Source organism: Martes martes (assembly GCF_963455335.1).
Source record: "Martes martes genome assembly, chromosome: 3".
Taxonomy (NCBI): domain Eukaryota; kingdom Metazoa; phylum Chordata; class Mammalia; order Carnivora; family Mustelidae; genus Martes; species Martes martes.
The window spans coordinates 78,346,448-78,364,540 of NC_137890.1; the positions used below are offsets into that span (position 1 = coordinate 78,346,448).

At 40.1% G+C, this 18,093-nt stretch overlaps 1 protein-coding gene across 3 annotated transcripts in view; it reads right to left on the reverse strand.

Moving 5' to 3' along the window:
• SGCG (sarcoglycan gamma) overlaps nucleotides 1-18,093 on the reverse strand; it is a 124,677-nt gene that overhangs the window by 81,853 nt on the left and 24,731 nt on the right. The window lies entirely within an intron of this gene.

An 18,093-nucleotide genomic window follows, 5' to 3' on the forward strand; every position in this document is an offset into this window, starting at 1 on the left:
AGAGAGGGAGGGACAAAGAGATGGAAACGAAGAACTTGTTTGTCAATACTGATTTACTACAAGTCCCACAAGATAATACTTTTTACCCCAATAATAAATTTCCAAAATTAAGATGAGTTTTAAAAAGAACTGAATGTTACTTTGAAATATATCATTATTTCAAGCACAGAGTGATATTTTCTCTATCATTCAAAATAGTTTAGATACAACCAATTCATCTGAAATCCAGTGACCATATTTTCACATTTTAATCAATACGTTTTATATATATATAGTCAACTTTCAAAATTCTGCAGGGTTAAACTTGGAATTGAAGCATTAACCTAAAATAATCAACTTACCAAGTTTTAAAAAGATTCAGTGGGAGGAAAATCAAGCTGATGTCTACATATCTTTCTAAAATGGGATCCAATTATTTAGTTTTTATGTCAAATAATTAAATCACATCTTTCTTCATTTGCTAAATTACTCAGAATTAAAGGCTCTCTTCATTTTTGCCTATAATAAAGTTCCCCAGTATTAACCAACTTCCAAGAACAATCAGAATGTATATGTGCATACAAATGTTTACAAGTACTCATTGTTTTATGTAAATTACACTAAGTTTTCATAACAATTTCAACTCTATAAGGAGATTTTAAAGAATTATTCATTATTTCACTTCACAACAGAGTAAAGAAGAAAGTGTTTTTTTGTTTGTTTGTTCTTTTTTTAGATTTTATTTATTTATTTGGCAGAGAGAGAGGGAACACAAGCAGGGGGAGTGAGAGAGGGAGAAGCAGCTCCCTGCTGAACAAGCAGCCTGATACAGGGCTTGATTCCAGGACCCTGGGATCATGAGCTGAGCCAAAGAGAGATGCTTAATGACTGAGCCACCCAGGCACCCAAAAAAGTGGTTTTAATTTATAAAGTGAAGATTAGAGATTACAAAGACTTTCCTGATTGTAAATGCAGTAAAATGATAAATCAGAACATAAAATATTCTCCTCTAGGATTTTTTTTAATGCAAAGGTCTTATGTTTATTTTTAGGAATGGTTTGGACTTATTAAAATAAGTCATAGTCTGAAATAATTCTTTAAATCTCTTTCCCACTCAACAATTGGATTTTCCTACACTCTAATTGATTATATAAAACTGTGCTACTCATTACATAGGATTTCCAATACTCAGGATAATCTACATTATTCAAAACCTAAATGCTTACTGATGTCATAACTGGCATAACTTATTTGCTCATTTCTTTGAGGTCCTCAGTCTTCTTTACAGTAGAGTCCGCCTCATGAACACAGTTGCTCCAAAGTCCTAGGAGTCATCCTTGCTTCTTCTCTTTTCCCTTCAGACTTCTCACATTTCATCAGCTCTGCCTTAACCTGTATCTTGAGTGTATCCACTCCCCTTGCCCCCATACTAGTTCAAGCCTCTACAAACTCTCTTATGGAACCAGTTTCCCTTTTTTCCTTTCAGAAACCATGCTCTACCCAGCAGCCAAATATGCAAAATGCAAGCAAGTTCCTATCATTCTGTTCTTTCAAACTTTCTAAAGGCTCTTCCCCACACTGAGAATATCTGAGCTCCTCTGTCACTGGCTAGACCCTCCATGAAGGGCCTTGGCTTACTTCTTCAACATCATCTACTAGCATTTGGTCTTTACTTGCAATGCTCCATCTACTCTTTAAGCGACCAAGTTAACTTAGGACCTCTGTCCTGGGCATTCTCTCCACCTGAAACCCCCTGCTGGCTCCTTCTTAGCCTTCAGTGGCAGCTCACATGTCATTTCCTCAAAGATGCCTTCTCTGGGCACTCAGGTCATGGACCATCACCTCCCACTATTACATTTATTTCAATGCACTTGTCATTATCTGTAATAATGGTGGCAACTCCAAAACTTCTGTGAAGCACAGGCTGAGAGACTGCAGTTGTATCGGGAAGGGTGACCAGGGAGTCTGAATTTATAGCAAGTGCACTATTTTACAATGTCATTATGGATCAGTAAAAACAGCAGCTTTCCAAGAATGCTATGTGTACATGGGGTTTCCAAATGCTATGTATTTCTATTCCTATATAGAGTTTCCTATTCCTGGTGTAACATATTGTCACAAATCTGGTGGCTTAAACCAACATAATTTTATTATCTCATAGTTTTGAAGGTCAGAAGTCCAAAAATGGGTCTTTGGGGGCTAAAAAGCAAAGTGTGGGCAGGTTTGTATTCCCTCTGGAGGGTGTAGGGAAAATCTGTTCCTTCTCTTTTCCAGCTTCCAGAGGCCGCCCACATTCCTTGGCTACAACGTTTATTTGTGTTGTCTCAGCTCCTTCTCTGACTCTGACCCTGCTATTTCCCCTTCATAAGGACCTTGTGATTACACTGGGCCCACCTGGGGAATCCAGGACAATCTCCCCATCTCAAAAGCCTTAACATAATCACAACTGTAAAATCCCTTTTACCATGTAAGTTTCCAGGGATTAGGACATGAACATATTTTGAAGTCATTATTCTACCTTTCATAGAAAGTTCTGTTCACACTTACATAAAATGGGGAAAACCTTAATATCCATTTAAGACCTCTTTGTTATGGCTTACAAGAGAGCCAGTAGCAATTCTATTATGAGGGTAGACCTTAACTCCCTCTAATTCAGTCTTTGGAGTCTGTTTCGATTATTCACCTGTTTATAGACTCCTCCTCCTTCGAATGTAAACTCTATGTGAGTCTTGTTCATTGCTATGACCCTAAAACAGTGTAACTGAGAAATAATAGGCACACAATAGAGGTCTTAAGTGAATGAGTGAGTGAAAAAATTGAAAGAAATAACTATTGAACTTGAAAAACACTAATTGAGCTATCTACCTGCCAGGGACAATGATAGCAAATGGAGCTAGATAGTATGAGTGAGTCCTCTGAGTTAAAGACTAAATAAAACATTGTATGACATATGAACATACTGAATCCATTAAGAAAAGATTTAGTAGTTGTGGCCCAACACTCTACTTAAACAATGACTGTGGATGAGGAGCTAATACCATGGGGATCCAGGCTAAGTAGATAGAAATAAAACTGCTCTCTCTGTTAAAGCATTTTCAGAAAAGACCTATTGGAAAGAAGACTAGTAATATAGAAAATGAGGTCTCTAGGATTTTATTACTGAAAGAATGCTAACAAAGACAAACTATGTAAGACCAGTCTGTGGCTCCTGAGGATAGTGATTCTACCTTTACCACCATATGCCCTGGCAGACAGCAGAAACTTCACAAATATCTACAGCCCCAGCTCCATTTCTCCACTCCTCCTTCCACCAAAACTCCTTGAGTATGTTGACTCTACCTGCTATCCCTCTATGTGTCTTCCTTTTCTCTAGAACTCAATTCCTGACAGGCTTCCACACCCACCACCCACTGAACTTGATTTTGTAATAAGTCCCCCAATGACCTCCATGTTGCTAAGCAAAGTGTGCATTCATATATCCTCAGGTCAGCACATGCCAAATAGTCATCACCTCCACTTCCACTAGGTTTCCAGGAACCCTCATTGCAATGGCGATTGCTTCTTATGATCACTTGCTGCTTCCTCATTTCCCAGCCTTAAACTCAGCCCTTAGACTACTTCTCTTCATTTGCACTTACCCCCAGTTGGGGATGCATCTTTTTTTTTTTTTAAAGGTTTATTTATTTACTTTAGGGAGGGAAAGAGACAGAGGGAGGGACACAGAGAGAGAGAACACAAGTAGGGGGAGGGCCGGGGGAAAGCTCGGTGGGGAGTCTGACGCAGGGCTCAATCTCATCACCTATGAGATCATGACCTGAGCTGAAACCAACAGCTGTATGCTTAACTAAGATATATATATATATATATATATATATATATATATATAGAGAGAGAGAGAGAGAGAGAGAGAGAGAGAGAGAGAATATGGTGGTTATGGGCAAGGGACAGGGAGAGAGAAGCTCTAGCAGACTCCAGTGCTAGTGTGGTGCCCAATGTGGGGCTGGATCCCATCACCCTGGGATCATGACCTGAGCTGAAACCAACAGTCAGATTCTTAACCAACTGAGCCCTCCAGGAGCCCTGTGAGTTACCCCACTTTTCTGCACCTACTTTGCTGACTGCCTAAGAGTCTGGATCCCATTTCCTCAGGTGAACATACTGACTCCAGGCTCACCTTCAGAAGCTAGTGATCTGCTTTCTTGTCCTTCCAGATTTGAGCTCTAGTTACTACTTCTGCTCTCACATCTGTTTTTTTCCCCAGTTGTCTTTCTCTCTCTATCATGTTTTATGACTGCCCGATTTAAGTATTTTGGTTAACCTGCTATTGCTATTTCTCAGTGTTGATTATGCTGCATAAACAAGGATTTTACTCTAGATGGGCATGATTTAAATGGCTAGGTGGAACATTCAATTTAAATTTTTTCTAAAAAATCAATTTTGTTATTTAATAAATTATTAGCTTATATTCCTCTTAGCACATGGTGGCTTTTATTTTTATTTGACACCGTGTATTACGTTTTTGCTAAAAGAGACTTTCAGAGGCTATCTGGTTCAGTTAGCTTCCTTTAGATATTTATTATCATCAGCATTGGGAAGGGTACCAATTCTTCAGCATGTTAAGTCAGACAATAGCAAAATAGCATTCATGCTGGCAAGAAATTGCACTGGAACAATGCAGAGGACTTTGTGAGCTATTTACAAGTCCTCTACTAAAAAATTAATGAAATAATGCTTTATTTTAGAACTTAAAATCTGTATTCTAAGAAAGAATTTTGAGTTTTACTACATGTTGAATAAAAATTACCTTTGGAGAGCACTTTATTTTAAAATGTAATATATGTTATTAGGGTATCGGGGTGGCTCGGACAATTAAACATCTCCCTATGGCTCAGGTCATGATCCCAGCATCCTGGGATCGAGCCCCACATCAGGTTCCTTGCAATGTGGGGAAACTGCTTCTCTCTCCCTCTGCCTGCCACTCCCCCTGCTTGTGCATGCTCTCTCTCTGTCAAATAGATAGATAGATAAATAATTAAATAAATAAATAAAGTAATTTTCTTAAAAAAAATAATTTATGTTATCATTAAAAAACTTATACCTCTTTCCCTGTTAACCATCTCTCAAAGTTGTTGATGATGGTACACTAAATTTTGATGGGTTTTAAATGCTTCTCTCAAATACAGTTATCAACATTTTAATAGAGAGGGATTCAGACATAAAGTATAAGATATTTTTGCATAAAAATCAGTTTTTATGCCCTTTGAATTCATGGTTCCCTATTTCTTATTTAAAATAAAACCACCTTACAGATAGGAATTCTGTCTTCTATATTCTTTGATTCTTGCCATGGGACACAACATAGTGAACTGAGCACTGTGTCTACTAAATAGATGTCGTTCAATGACATTTCAAGGGTCTTAATTTCAAGGGTCATTTATTGACATGCCTAATTTCAATAGGCTATTGCCAGGAGTTTGAGACCCAGAAATCATAAATACATGGATGATGTTGAAAAGGAGCCAATACGATTTTTTAAAAAGTATGTTTGAAAAGAACTTAATAGACCCTTTAGAAATGAGAAATTCAGTTCTGTTTTAAAATTCAAAAATGAGTTATATAGCTTGAAGTTTTCAGACATATGAAGTACATGTCTTATGTGTATCTAACCGATATGTAAGAAAATAAATCTTAGAAAACATGAGAGCATGGTAAAGCTAGGAGGAATGTGAAGGGAAATCTGAAGGCTGAGATGGTCTACATGTGTTCCGCTGGAGCTCCAGGGGAGTAACTGGAGAAAATGGTGGAAAGACAATGATTAAATGATTAAATGATTAAAGGGTAACTGTGAAGAAATTTCTCTAACTGAAGATAAATTAGGCTGAAAACAGATACTGACTCCTGAGCTGGATAAAGTAATTGAAATGTATTAAATAATTCTGAATCTGGAGAACACCAAAAACAAAGAAACCTCATGACAAGCATGGGTCCCAGAGTTCAACCCTATAAATGTAGTCATGCTGCAAAATTAATGAACTCACCCCAATGAGGGCCTATATATCGGAGGGTCTGGCAAAGAGCTCAGATCCATCCTTTCACCGGCCAGCACTTCTGGGTAGGGAACCTACTGGGAGTGATCCTGAGCCCTTGGGCCTACACAGTGATTCCAAGAAGGAAGGGAAGGAGGAAGGAGCAGTGATTCCAAGAATGTCCCACTTAACCTAGTCTCAGAAGAGTAATCTAGATTATTGGTGATAGGGGCCGCATTTACTGGTGTTGCTTACTTCCAGCCCAACACACATGTTACCACCCATCCTTTTACTCCAAAGGAAACGAAAACTTCAGCTACCCCTCAACAATGGGGCAGGAGCAGAGGACAGGCGCCACCCATCATTTAAGTTATATCTGAACTCGCATAATTACAGGCACATTATGGTGGGGTATTGCTGTAACACTACAAATATAAAATTAGAGTCACCAGGAAGCTGTAGAAATGCTAGACTTAAATGCATCTAACAAACACCCTGAAATACCTTTATGTATATCTGTTCATTTACATACATGACATAAAAATTGAATAATTTCAAAAATAATGAAACAAGCCATTATCATAGAGGAAGATTTTAGCATACCTCTATTGCTAGATCAAGCCCTCTAAAATGAGTGGCACTATATGAAACTTAGAAAATACAATTGAAAAGTGTTTAAACGGACGTGTATAGAGCCCAACTGGGAAGTGCATATTCTTTACAACCATACAGGTAACAGTTGCAAAATCTGACAACATACTAGTTCACAAGGAAGTATGAAGAAATGCCACTGGATTTGATTCACACAAATTCTTTGCTCTATTGATAATAGAGTAAAATTAGAAGTGCATTATGCAATAATGGATAAAGTGAAAACCAAAGACTCTGAAATGTATTACAAAGACTGGGGCCGCAGCTTGATGATCACACTCATTCCAACACACACAGATGATTCTGATTGCTGCCATAACCACAAGGAAGGGGTGAAGGAGGTCCAATGCACACAGCTCCCCCCGGCCATCTTCATTTCTCCAAGGGAGATTCATCTGAGTGTTAGGGATGGAGCTCTGCTTTGAGTTACGTCCTGCCAGGCCACAGGGCATGCTGACTGGGGGGCTTTCCAAACCTCTAATAGCACCCATCATGTCATAACTTGAAAAACTGCAAGAAAATTATTTTTTTACAGTCTCAAATCTGCCTTTCATATCATATCTGATGTCCAAGCAGCATAATTTCTTATCATGCAGCAGATACTATCATGTTACATTATCCATTAAAATGACAAAGCAGCTCATAAGAGTGGTCAACAGAAAGACTGCATAAACATGACCAGAAGGAGTCATACACACGTAACAGGCAATCACTGAGTCTGCATTGGACAAATGAATGTATAGAGAGGGTCACTTACTGGATATGAAGCACAGTTTGAAAGCAGTTTGCTTCAGTATGAAAAATGAGATCATGACAAAAGGACAAATAGAGAAAGGAGAACAGAGTCTAAAATAAGCCCCCACAGAGAGGTGATAAATGAGTAAATGAAAAGTGAGAAATAAGAGATATCCAGAATATATGGGACACTCTTCCAGGGAAGGAGGAAGTTAGTGTGCTTATCAGTTAAAAGGGACTAGGTAATGCTCTCACTGAGAACCATGGGACGGAAGAGTTCTTGCTCCATTTGTTCGCAGACTTCCAAAAGATAGCTAATTCCCATGTTAATTAGCTAATTCTCACTATTTTCAGCCTCCCTGTTTGCATGTAACTCACATCACTCTGACTAGGTGCAAATGGTTAGGAAAACAAAGAGTAATGGGGAGGAGTCTGCCCCAAGAAAAATTCAATGGTTGATAATAAGTTGGAGAAAACTTTTGTCTTAAAGATAAGACAAGGTTGGTACCATTAAAAAATACAAATAATCCAGTAACACTGGAGCAAAACCATGCACATACACCAAAGAACCATGAATGATAAACAATACCCACAGTAAAAAAGTTCAACTTTTTCACTGCGAACCAAAGGAATGCAGATAAACACAAGTGCTGGAGCTGTTTGCAAAGACTAAGGGAGATTTAAACAGCGATAGTAGCCAGTATCGGCAAAGTGTTTGAGAAACGAGCATGGTACCCCTCTGCTGGTGAGCTTGAAAGTGAACGTGATCCTTCTAGACAGGTACTTGGCACCATGTACCAAGGACCTCAAACAAACACAGTAATTTCAATTCTGGAAACATAGTCCAAAGAAAAAATTAGGAATGAAAATGAAGATGTATGTTTCAGGATATGTATTGCAGCATAATCTATCACAGTGAAAAACTGGACAGTAAATGATAAAGAGGAAGGAATCCATTGGATTCTTACAGTATGACAAAATTAACTGTTGGACGTGAAACAATATCCTAGGGAAATGTTAATGATAGAGTGTTAAATGAAAAAGAATATTGAAATACATATTAAAATGTAAATACACAGAAAAAAGTAAAATTTCAAAATAGTTAATAATAATTTCCCCTACACTTTTTTCATTGAAAATTGCATTTCCCAAATGTTTTCTCTATTTTTTCAGATTTACAGAATTTATACAAATCAATCTTTTGATATATATATTCTTTCAATAATACTAAAGCTAGTAATAAATTTACCATACTCACCCTAACTTTATGAATACCTTTAGGATGATAAAAATAAGTTGAAGAATAGATCTGCTTTATCTTTCAGTCAAGCTACTCAGCACTGGACACCCAAATACAGCAAAGTACATGGGTTATAATGATCAATTTCATCCAAAGTTATAATCATTTATACCTATATTCCATATTATAAATTCACATACACCACACATAAGAAGGGTGATCAGATTGTTCTCTCTTCTTTACAATAGTATTGACTTTAAAATAAAATGGCAAACTCTGCCATTTAAGAAAAATTCTTTACAAAATACACCAAACCAAGAGAATAAATGCCCCTTAAGTAGCTGAGAGACCTAAATGGGGAAGAATTATATTTAAATGAACAAATGACTCTAAGGAAAAAGAAAAACCTCAAACCCACAGTCATACAAATGTTAGGTAATAAAACTGTGATTTTAAACATCATGTTTTGTTTCATAGTTCAGATGTAAGCTTATTTTAAAACAGTGGAGGTTTATAAAGGTGGGCAATTCAAACATACTTTTCTTAGTGCTTTATCCTTGTTTTTATTAAATAAACTCAGAAGTCAGAGACTTTTACGGTGTCATTATATAGTATTTGCCTAAGAAGTAATATTAACATCCAGAAATTGAAGTTGGCAGATACCAGACACAGAATAGTGATTGAGCAAGACCAGTATTCATGCCAATTAGAATTGCACTCACTCAAGTTTCTTGACGAAGACCTAGCTTCTTAACTGGAACCAGATGTTATCCAGTACCAAATATGCTCTGCTTCTTGGCATGGTTCATACCTACCATTAACCTCTGATTTAGTGCATGTACATCAAGTGGAGAGAGACAAAGTAGTAGTTGGCTACAGTGAGAGCTAAGGAAATGTTAACAAAATGCTATACCGAGGAGTTGCTGAAAGCCCAAAAGTGAACCCCCTCTCCCTGTTGAAGGTCACTCAGTGGCCTCCCACTGCATTTCATACTAAGCTCCACTCCACTGGTGTGTCCGGCCTCCCCAGTCCCATCTCATCCCACTCTGCCCTTCTCAGCACTGGTTTCCTTCCATCTCTCAAACAGAATAAGCTCTTTCTATCTCATAGCCTTTGTACATGTTGTTCCTTCTGACTGAAAATTTGGTCTGTACCACATGGCAGCCACTTCTGTCTTGACTTAAGTGGTCTTTCATGAGCACCCCCCTTTCCGTGTATCTTCTGTCCTGTCCTAATTTACAAATGAGTCCCGGTTATTTCTTTCATAGTATTTCTCAGGATGGATAAGGATACCTTTATTTGTTTACTTGTATCATCTATTCCTCTTTAGACTCTTATCTCCAAGAGGGCAAGAAGGATACTTTGCTCAGTTATATATCCAGCACCTAGTGCTAGCAACAGAGTAAGCACTTGATTATATGTAATTGTTACAGGCAGGCCAAATAAAATATATTCTCATCTGTAATATATTCATGGAATAGATTTCCATGTGTAGGAAACAGCATTATGATGCAAATGTAAGTCATTCCATTTTTATCCAGACATCCTATTATCTCTCTTACCCATTCTTTAACTGAGATCCTACCAACTTCATGAGTAGCTAGGAAAAGAACTGGAACATATCAAACAAAAGGGGGAAATGACAGATTTACACATTATTTTCCAGACCTTTTCACTGGCATAATGAGATGACTGATGCATATGTCATAATTCATAGGCTGACACTTCCCTCATTTCACATCTCAGCGATCCTGCGTATGACTCAATTTGCTAGCATGAATGTTAATCATAAGCATTCTTTGTGTCTGAACAGCTCATTTTAAGGGTCAAGATCATATAAAGTTCTACCCTGATGAGATAAATGAGTTGGATTTGGGAAGAAGAATAGTAGCTGAAGAGTACGGTTTCTACTTTTGCTTTTCAACTATTGAAGCTTAGGTATTTTCCTTTGCTTTCATATAAACCAGACTGAGTTCTAAAGATATTTCTTACTTAGTTCTAGGAAGAAAACTTCGTGATGATCAGTTCTGTCAACTGGTCAACACATCAGGCCCCGGAGGCTTCTCCTCACAGCAGAGACTCCTGATCACCTTAGTCTCAGGACATGTCCTGACTTTTGGTGGAATACGTTTGAAGAGCTTTGTGACAGGGCTGTGGGGCATTGGCATCTGGTTCTGTCTATGAGGTACAGCCCATAGACCCACATTTCTTTCTAACCCCTGCACTTGCTCGCTGGGGATTGGAGTTCCCCTTGCTGTTTTATCTTCTCTTCTTCACACTGGCATTCCTTCCCTAAATTCTGCTCCAACCTGTGATCCCACTAGAGCTCTGGGGAAATCATGGACAAGATTTACTGGGAGACTCTTAGTTCCTTACAATTTAAGACCCCTGAATGAAAGTGAGAAAGGAAGGCATGATTATTATTTGATTGTGGCTTACCTTTAATATATATATTTCTTTGATTTTGATGGTTGAAAGTGAACATTAGGATTTATTTTTGATTCAATATGTAGTCTTTTAGGAAACAGTATATGGTTATCTTTTCTTCCCCCAAGTTCTTGCTGTTGAGTTTGTGTTTTGTCAAATCACTCAGAAACTACCCACAAACGTGTAGACTATATAAGGATCACCAACCAGCTTAATTGTGCAGTTTTTCAAGAAGTCTTTTTTTTTTTAACACAAAGTTTTCACTGGGCTGTTGTTTATTGGTGTCCTAACTTATAAATGCTTTCCTAATATCATGGGTAAAGTAATAGTTTTCTTTGAAGTCCCTTAATTCTTAAATGGAGATTCCCAGAGTTCTTAAGGACCACCTAATGTCTGTACCTGTTGGTGTCTTTCTCACAACAGGTGGAATGTAAGGCTTATTGGTGAATCACACGTATTTGATGTCATGAGAATCGTAAGTTTTGTGAAAGTTGTTATGCCTCTGATTACTATCATTATTCCAAACAAACCATTTTTATATCATTGGACACCTAACATTCACAATGAATCCAGTTAACCTCATAACATTTGCTCTGATATATCCCCAAATATATTTATAAATCTTATATATGTGGAGGCGTTTATTTCCCTGAAATTTGCCATCATAACTCCAAAGGGAAAATGCACGGTTCCTAGAATAATGATTAGCACGCAGTGTTATACTCGCTGTTATTATATCCTAAGTATAAAATTTATGGTCTTTGCACTTTGAAGTCAGATCATACTAGTAATTTGAAGAATATATATTTATAGAATGTCATGGTGCCACACCTTGACAAGGTTTTAGAAACTATTATTATCGATACAACTCATATCATATCAGAAGAGCTCTATATTATTAACAGAATCAATCAAAATTCAAATACCTATTAGATTATATGAATGATTCATTTATGTATTTTCCATGGAATATTTATGATTTTGTTCCTTTAAATGTTTTGATAACATAATATGATTTAATCAAAAAATCACCAAAATAATAACGACCTCTAATTTGTCTATATTGACAGTAAAGTGATAATTAGTCGACCTTAGTCTCTATTTAAGGTGGAAATATCCTGGCAGCTCTGTGGTAGCTTTATCTTATTCCCATACTTAAGAACCCAAGCAAATTCATCTGAAATGCGAAGTGTTCTCTCCTGTCTCCAGTTTCCTATCTTACTCAACAACCCAAAAATATTGCATCCATGTTCCCACATCATTTGTCCCATATCCACAAGGGCAGGGTTTTTTTTTTTTCTCCCCTCTGGGAGTTCTTGGCCAGTCTCACCGCCTAGAACACTGCCAATATCTGATGACCAAATGGATGAATATATTGCAAAGATCAATTCTCCATTTAATGCTAGTTTTAAACTGTTCTACTGGATTATACTTTGGTTATACCTATAAAACAAGTAAAGAAAGAAAATTATTTTCTAAAAATTTGTGTCCAAACCAATAAACATAAAAACAGAAAACCTGAAGACTACTCTGGCAGATGATGTAGTGCGCCTTGCAGACCTCCCCTCGTCACCAAGAGACTCATTCTCCTGGCCAGCAGGACCGCTTCCTGCTCACAATGCACAACTGAGTCCCTGCCCTAGAACTGTCTTTGTCTGGAAAGGGAGGACTCATCCGAAGTGATGGCCCTCCCAGGGCAGCTAAGGACTGCTCAGTCTGGCAGCAAGAGGGCTTGGCCCTTGCCTTCATTCGCATCCTCTCTGAGGGGTCAGTCTGACTCCAGAGAGCACCCCCCACCCCTTGTCTCTACCTAGCCAGCCCTGGATCCCCAGGATCACAGAGGCTTCTGTTTTCACTACACCACAGTAGAGCTTCTTCCTCTGCCCCTTACTGCTTCCTCCACTCCTGCAGAGCTGTTCTTCCTAAAAACATTGCCTAATGAGCTTCCTCTATGCAAATCTAAGTCTCCTGCTCTCCCCTAGTCCCGTCCCATGTCCCTGTCCCTGACAAAACACAGGTAGCAGAGTTGGAGGCCAGACGTAATCTGGGGAAGCAAATCTAAAATGGTATTTTGGAGCTGGATCACCTGTCAATCACTGGCAACCAGGGCCCTGTTTCTGGTAACTGTAAAAATCAGAGGGCCTCTCTGGCAGCTGATGAAGAGACTCTCACTCCCTGTAACTGACGGGTAGAGCAAGTAGAGGATCCAGCCTTTGTTAAGAGTTGCGGAGCACCAAAGAAGCCTGAATTCTCAACCAGGGAGGGCTGCTCTGTTGGAACCAGGACCCCAACAGGGTGGGAGTGGAGCCGTGAGACTTGGAATGAGACATCTGAACCGGAAACTCCAGATGTCCCTGGAATGTCTGGGTCTGTAGAGAGGCCCGTCCCTACCTCCCACTTGAAAATGATGTCACAGCATTCCACCTCACCTGTTCCCTCCTGGCCAGCTGACCAAGAGTTGGGGTTAGATCACTCACATAACGAGGTAGGGAAAGGCAAGACCTGATAAGGGAATAAAGAGACTATCTCCAAAGGGCCAGAAGGCCCTATCCAGCAGGTCTCAGCAGTGACAGTGTATCTGGAACTGAGTCCTGAGGGGATGGATCAAGGAAGATACAAAGTGGACAAAGAAAAGCATTTGGTATTAGAGCATCCTCCAATGATATAGAACTTAAGAACAAATGGCAACGGTGTTGGAAGGTGGCATTAATACACTGCTAGGTTGGCCCTCAAAAGCTTGGAGAAAGTGATGGCTTAAATAGTGAAAGACAAAAGCCAGATGTGCCAGACTAGTTGAAGAGGATGAAGATAGATGGGCAACCACAAAGAGAGGTCTCTCCATCTATTCAATGAAGAGACATCAAGGATGGATGATCAGGAGGCTGTAGGCCACAGGTCCCTATAAAAATCACAACTCTTTGCTCAGGTTCCAAACCTGGAAACCCTTGAATGAAGAGAGGTCTGGTCCCCAGAAGGAGGTATCAGCAACACCAGAACAAGAGTACAGAGCAAGGGCTCAGCCAGCCCTGCTCCAACAGAGCCCAAGGCCATGCAATTGGGCTACCCAACAACGAGGAAAGGGTAAGCCTGCGGAAAAATTACAATATAGACCTCTAGCATTTTGGAATAAGGCCATGGCATTTGTGGCAGAGAATTACATGCCATTTGAAAAACATTTCTCTAAATACTCCTGGGCCTTTGTGCAGATAAGGCATCTGACCATGAGATACCAAGCAGCTATGTGGCCAGCATTTCCCATCATGACCTGAGTTTCCTAGACCGACACCAAACATAACAAGGTCAGGAGCCAGCAGCAATCTCCTGAAAGTTAGAACTTTCTCCTAGAAAGTTAGGGCCAGGCAGAGGGCACAAGTAGGCTACTTACACAGGTGACTCATTGCTCTATGTCACCCACCACCTCTCCCCCATCCCAGTCCTCTGGCCATTGAAGGGTGTCCCTTATGACCAGCCTACAGAGGAGGAAAAAGACCAAACTTGGTTTCAGGGTGGGTTGGCTCAATATATTGGTGCAAGCCACGAAAGGCCTGCTGTGGACCACAGCCTAGTCAAGGCGCCGAGAGGAAGACTTCCCAAAGCACAAAGCTTCAGGCAGTGTGCCTGCTCATCCACTTTTTGTGGAAATGCAAATCAGCTGAGGTTGGAATATATACAGTCTCACTGATAGAGGTGAATGGCTTGGTTAGTTCATCAGGACCTAGAAGGGGAAGTCTGGAAAAGGGAAGACAATGAGATCTGGGAAACAGTTTGTGGGTGGAACTCCAGGGTACAAAGAGCAAAGACTTTTATTTCATATATTAACATCTTCCAGAGAGTCCACTGTGCAAAAGACACCAAATAACCAGAATGACTCCACCAGCCGACACCACGTCCCCCCTCCCCCCAGTGCTCCCATATGGCCATAGTGGTAGGGACAGAGGTCAAGCATGGGCCCAACAAAAGCTGCCCCTCAGCAAGGCTGATCTAGCTACTGCCACTATTGAGTGTCTAAACTGCCAACAACAGACACCAATGCTGAACCTTGATATAGCACCATCTGTTGACATGCCTAAACAGCCACTCAGTGGTGAGACAATTATATTATTTTGACTAAAACTGATTCCTAGACTGGGTGGGGACTTTTCTTTCTTTGCCTGCATGGCTGTGGCAAGCATCACTCTCTGAGGACTCACAAATGTTGGATCCATTGATATGGAATTCTCCATGACATTTCAACAAATCAAACGATCCACTTCACAACAAAGGCACTGTGGCACTTGGCCATGGGTTTACTGTCTGTTCTCATCACTGATTGTGTAAACAAGAAGCTGCAAGCTGCTGGCTTGAGAAGGGGATGGGACAGCATTTGGAGGTGGTTGTTGAGGCCGTAGCTCGGAGATTCCTTGTGAGGGTGGGCAATGACTCAGGATGCTGTCTGTATATCCCCTATCAACAACCACTGTGGTACTGCATCCTCAAGGGTGCGAGTCAGAGTGGTCATTCTTACCAATACTTTTAATGACCCAGGTGGTCACCCCAGATGGGGTGCCTCCCATCTCCACAACTATGGGCTCTGTGGATCTAGAAGTCTGTTCCCAGTGGGAAATACTCCTACCAGGACAATGTGAGTCCCATTAATCTTCAAGCTACCATCCATTCACTTCAGGCCCTCACATCAAGACAGCAGTTAGAAGGAAAGGATGCAGCATTCCTTGCTGGGAAGAATGTCTGTGAAGGACAGAGGATTTCTTGGTATTCCTTGACAATTTTGATAGTAAACAGACAAGTGCTCAGACAAAGGCTGATAAATCAGGGCATGATGACCAATGGTTCAGACACTTCAGAGCTGAACATCAGGTTCATCACAGCAGGTTGGTTACGTAGACCCCAAAGGTATTAGGTGGGAATGAATGGGTGGTTGGGGTGAGGGCAGGAGGAGAGACGGTGAGAATCAGTTGCCATCCAGAGACCAACTGCAGCCACGGAGCCTGTGGTTCACCCACTGATGTTTCTTCCGTGGTTTCCTCAGGGCAAGAGACTGATTAGAATCTTGGGTGGATAGTGGGCTAGTCCCAAATTACCTGAAGTAATCTAAGTGGTGCCAGGGTGAACAACAGTGGTGTGACACCCTGGTCACTCCAGAACCAAGGCCCTCATTCCTTCAGTTGTCAGGAGTGACAACTGATGATGAGAATTACTTTTGATGGCACAGAGCTGCCCCACCATCCCACCTACAATGTGTTCCACATCCACTGTTTGATCACAGCAGGGATGCGAAAGGCCCAGGCCCCTTCCTCAATTCCAGGACAACTCTGAGGGCCATCCCAGCTGTGTCACAACTACCTTGCCATTCCATTCAATCGTCCTGCCCAATTTGGCTGCCTTCAGTTTCCTACAGGTGTTTTTACTAAAGATGTTCTCTCATGAACTGGCATGCAAATCTCCAGCTCAGAGTGTTTCCTGGGAAGCCTAGCTAAACAATTGCTCCTGGAAAGATAGGGATTTTAACAAGTGAACAGTCTTATCTACAGCCTGCCTACGCCGACGGAGTTCTCAGTAGAACATTGCTCAAATTCCTCCACCTGAAGTCTGGTTCCCTGAGTAGAGCCTGAGGTGAGGATGCTCATACAAGTAATTTATTAAGGGAATGTTCTCTGAGAGGCATATGTCAGGCAATGAGAGCAGCTGATTAGAGTGGTAGAAGAAGCTGGACATAAAGATGTGGGTTGGGATGTGGGCAATGCCCCTGAGAAATATGCAAACGCTTCCTAGCCATTTAGTAGCCTGTCCCTGTGCAAGCCCTGTGAGGGGAAGAGGGGACCTCAGTCCATCCTAGTATAGACATAACTCTTTAAGTTTGACATTATTTACAAAGGAAGTTAAAGTTCAGAATATTCTTAAAGTTACACATGGAAGCTGCATTTAACCAAACAGAATAAAAGAACCTGTCATTATGCCATTAGTCTTTGGAGTTTTATAACTGAACTGAAAATTTCAGACAAAGCAGCTCTATAACCCCTTCCCCTCAAAACCTCAGCTTTCCTAGTCCCTAAAAATAGCATTTGGCTAAATATTAACTCTGAGAAATATCCACACAAAATTAAGGACAAATTTTAAGAAAAGAAAGTTATTTAAATGTATCAACCAAGAGGAGATTCTTTTTAGTTACAAGTCTCCATATGAAAGGTTTAGGACAAAAAGAAATTCTTGAGGTAGACCTAATTAAGGTTCTTATCAAATGTGGTGTATATGCAATTTTCTGATTGCTTTGACAGTTCGTTAAGAAGTTTCAGAGAACTCCAAGGTCACGATTCACTTCTATCTTTGTAGACAGCTTTTCTTCAGGATTGAAATGTGAGGATTTAAAGTGATATTCAAATGTGGGTCAGTATAGGGACAGCATACTTCTATGTTTTACCAAGATTAACATTTTAGAATATTTTATAAATAATTTTCATTAAGATCTAAAATGTCTTCTGAAAGGAAAATGTTCACAGGAAACCCAGTCAGCTGAGTTTTTTTTTTCTTCAGAACTACTAAAGGCACCACAGATTTCTATTAAATTAGTGAGAGTATCAGGGAGGGTTTTCCGTTGTTGTTTTTTTTTTTTTTTTTCCTGGAAGGTGCATTTCCTTCTCAGGAGCCCTGACTGGATGAGGAGAACATTCCCTATTGGAGTAAAAGCCTCAGTCTATTATCTTCTATAGAGGGCTCGTGGTGCCTTGCTGGGGGTCCAGGAGAAGCAGGTTAGAGATCCTGATACCATTCAGAGGTTCTTCCCGGACCTCCCTGTCACTAGGGGTCAGAATAAGAGACTATGTGTTTCCTCATTATTGGTGGTGATGGCGAGGAGGCATGGGGGTAGGAGGAGGGTGAGAAGAGCTACTGTTTACCAAGAAGTCCGACACTTTCTACATGTATGATCTGAATTTGATACTCATTATAACATCAGGAGGTAGAAACTGATTATTCTTATTTTTACAAATAAGGAAACTGAGGCTGCAGGTAATTCAGCAATTCACACCAACAAGGTCATAC